The sequence below is a fragment of the Salvelinus sp. IW2-2015 genome, linkage group LG14, assembly GCF_002910315.2.
Source record: "Salvelinus sp. IW2-2015 linkage group LG14, ASM291031v2, whole genome shotgun sequence".
Classification (NCBI taxonomy): Eukaryota; Metazoa; Chordata; class Actinopteri; order Salmoniformes; family Salmonidae; genus Salvelinus; species Salvelinus sp. IW2-2015.
Window position 1 is genome coordinate 5,056,715 of NC_036854.1, and position 4,000 is coordinate 5,060,714.

The 4,000-nt window shown below is 42.2% G+C and overlaps 1 protein-coding gene across 1 annotated transcript in view; it reads right to left on the reverse strand.

Moving 5' to 3' along the window:
• Positions 1–3,655, reverse strand: part of LOC111972510 (leucine-rich repeat and fibronectin type-III domain-containing protein 5-like) — a 30,687-nt gene extending 27,032 nt beyond the window's left edge. The window contains exon 1 of the mRNA XM_023999507.3: positions 2,924–3,655. The gene's annotated coding sequence lies outside the window, so the exon portion shown is untranslated. The remainder of the gene's footprint in view (positions 1–2,923) is intronic.
• Positions 3,656–4,000: the final 345 nt, after the last annotated feature.

Here is a 4,000-nt window from a genome sequence, read left to right on the forward strand (position 1 = left end):
TGTCAGACACGGAGCATAAAATAATGCTTCATACCTTCCATTCTTCCCACTGATATAAGATAAGAACCTGGTTTTAAGTGAGCTTAACCCTGGATGTAATGAGCTGCCAGCTACATTCTCTAGTGGATGAGACCCAAAGGGCTGTGAGGTCTGGGGTGTTGCTGGTTCAGTTCACCATGGGAAAGGGCATCTTAGCATGCTGAGTGAACAGGCCCCGCTGTATCAATAGAACTCGCTTCATAGCTTTCTGAATTGTTCATTGAGGTGTGAGGCCTTCCTTTTCCCTTTGGCCTGAAGATTCAAAATGCATCTGTTGGTTTTTTTTTTTAGAGAGAATGCTATTTCTCCTGGCAAATACATCCAATTCCTATTTAATATGTTGTGCTTTCAGCAAGCTACTGTGGCGTAGGCAATGTAAGTTTGGTCGATGTGCTCATTCTGCTTAAGCCCAACCCACAGCTCTTTTTATGGTTGGTGGTGGAAGGAACTATATATTTTCTATGCACATCTCTCACTTTTAGACTACGAATCATGCTTGTGGAAGACATAAGCATTGTCTTCAATGGGAAGCTATGTGGTGATGAATATGTTAATGTGTGATATTGAATAGAAAAGTAATCAAAGATGAAGTTGTAGCCTTTCTGGCAGTCAGAAACAGAATCAGTGAAATTAGGCATTCAGGGGTTATGGTGTGCCATCACAATGGTGCCTCTCAGGCTCCCATGAATAATAAGATAGATGATATCCAACACAGACACAAAATAAGAAAACACGTTTATAACTCATTAGGGTCACATATTCACATGTCAGAGACCTGTATCAACATAAATCTGTTTGACTAACCATATACCTTGTCCAGTCGTTAATTAATTTGGCTACTTTAGTCAATCCAGGCTAATTTATTATATGCTATATAACAACATAACAGTGAAATGAAGTCAGACACGGAGGCATAAAATAATGCTTCATACCTTCCATTTTCTTCCCACTGATATAAGATAAGTAACCTGGTTTAAGTGAGCTTAACCCTGGATGTAATGAGCTGCCAGCTACATTCTCTAGTGGATGAGATCCCAAAGGGCTGTGAGGTCTGGGGTGTTGCTGGTTCAGTTTCACCATGGAGAAGGGCATCTTAGCATGCTGAGTGAACAGGCCCCGCTGCACACACACACACACACACTGTCAGACACGGAGGCATAAAATAATGCTTCATACCTTCCATTTTCTTCCCACTGATATAAGATAAGTAACCTGGTTTAAGTGAGCTTAACCCTGGATGTAATGAGCTGCCAGCTACATTCTCTAGTGGATGAGATCCCAAAGGGCTGTGAGGTCTGGGGTGTTGCTGGTTCAGTTTCACCATGGAGAAGGGCATCTTAGCATGCTGAGTGAACAGGCCCCGCTGTATCAATAGAACTGCCTTCAMAGCTTTCTGAATTGTTCATTGAGGTGTGAGCCTTCCTTTTCCCTTTGGCCTGAAGATTCAAAAATGCATCTGTTGTTMTTTMTTTTTTTAMAGAGAATGCTTATTTCTCCTGGCAAATACATCCAATTCCTATTMAATATGTTGTGCTTTCAGCAAGCTACTGTGGCGTAGGCAATGTAAGTTTGGTCGATGTGCTCATTCTGCTTAAGCCCAAGCCACAGCTCTTTTTATGGGTTGGTGGTGGAAGGAACTATATTATTTTCTATGCACATCTCTCACTTTTTAGACTACGAATCATGCTTGTGAAAGACATAAGCATTGTCTTCAATGGGAAGGCTATGTGGTGATGAATATTGTTAATGTGTGATATTGAATATAGAAAGTAATCAAAGATGAAGTTGTAGCCTTTCTGGCAGTCAGAAAACAGAATCAGTGAAATTAGGCATTCAGGGGTTATGGTGTGCCAGTCACAATGGTGCCTCTCAGGCTCCCATGAATAATAAGATAGATGATATCCAACACAGACACAAAAATAAGAAACACGTTTATAACTCATTAGGGTCACATATTCACATGTCAGAGACCTGTATCAACATAAATCTGTTTGACTAACATATACCATGTCCAGTCGTTAATTAATTTGGCTACTTTAGTCAATCCAGGCTAATTTATTATATGCTATATAACAACATAACAAGTGAATGACAAATGCCTTATTTGCATTTTAGTAAGGGACGTTTATGGCATTAATTAAGCGTGGGCATATTTCCTTCTCTCTTAGCACTGCACGTTATCTTGGTTGGAKTGATAAGAACTCATATCATGCCGAGCACGAGCGCAGTCAATTCATATCTTAATTCAATCTGATGTGATCCACCATGCATCTGTAAGTGGACAAGACGATAATGGGTACATTACATGATTCTCAATTTCACCTAGAAAAAGAAAAGAAAAACCTCAACATGCAAGCAATGGGGTTCTATAAATACACATTTAATCTGACCGCGCCTTTCTCATCATATGATGGGAATTTTTGACCTTGCAGTGTTATAGTGTTATGGGGCTCCCGAGTGCCGCAGCGGTCTAAGGCTCTGCATCTCAGTGCAAGAGGCGCCCTACAGTCCCTGGTTCGAATCCAGGCTGTATCACATCCGGCCGTGATTGGGAGTCCCATAGGGCGGCGCACAATTGGCACAGCGTCGTCTGGGTAGGCCGTCATTGTAAATAAGAATTAGTTCTTAACTGACTTGCCTAGTTAAATAAAAAAATAAAAAAAGCTTTTCAACCATACTATTTAGGAGATTACTCACGTTTTCACATAGCCTACTCCGGCGTGAGAGAGGCAATTGGGATGGGAGCCTCATTGCACTAAAAACTGTACCACTGCTCCCCATGCAATTTCTTCAAATGCGATTCCCCAAAAGAGTTCAACAGCAATGTGATGCAGAGGCTAACGTTTAATGTATGGTAGGCTATAAAATATAGGTAAAYGTTTACCTTGAAGACGGAACATCAGTTATGTTCGATCCAGGGTAGTACCGCGTACATTCTTCCCCAAATGCTGTTATGAGCGCCAATGCATTTTGACAGAATTATGTGCAATGTAAATGGGGGTTCCTTGACTCAGGACACCAAAAAATTTGCGATGGATCCTACAATAGTCTGTGACAATGGCCATCGAAACCACTGATGCCCTTCAAGAAATCCATGACCAGCATACAAAGCAACATTCCAACGCTTTCCTTCCCCAGTTTATCTTCGTGGAAAATGCTCACTGGAAGTTGCCTATCTAAAAAAAAAAAAAAAAAATGCAGGTGAATAGGGTCCCGCTGTCGCTTTGATGGTGCCGCTTTCCAGCTTCAACACAGTGGCTTGACTCTGCGCATTCCACCCGCATGCACCGTTTAGCAGAGAAAACGCCTTTGAAGAGACAGGCAGCTATCTATTCGGCGCTGTCTACTGACGGCGGGTGCTGAATTAGGATCGCGTTACAGCAGCCAAATGTTTGCATCGCTTTTTGTCGGCAGGTCCGCGGATGATATGRTGGCTCAACGCGACCTAATTCAGACGGACACCCCGCCAGATCCAATGTGTCCTCCGGTCTGGACGTCACAGAAGTCGTTGACTACTGTCAACCTTTCCCKGCCACCGAGCCAGCTCCATTTCGCGGGTGACTAGAGGTGCTGTGCTTGGAATGGTAATAGAGGGTGCCCACAGCACTAGGGACCATTTGTGCATTTATCCAGACAGATGCAGTGCTTCCCAGCACAATCTTAAAACTGTAGTTWACTGATTCATTAATTTAGTCAGAACTCAACTGACAATGCAGTATTCCTATAGTATGCAAATATATACACTGCTCAAAAAAATAAAGGGAACACTTAAACAACACAATGTAACTCCAAGTCAATCACACTTCTGTGAAATCAAACTGTCCACTTAGGAAGCAACACTGATTGACAATAAATTTCACATGCTGTTGTGCAAATGGTATAGACAAAAGGTGGAAATTATAGGCAATTAGCAAGACACCCCCAATAAAGGAGTGGTTCTGCAGGTGGTGACCACAGACCA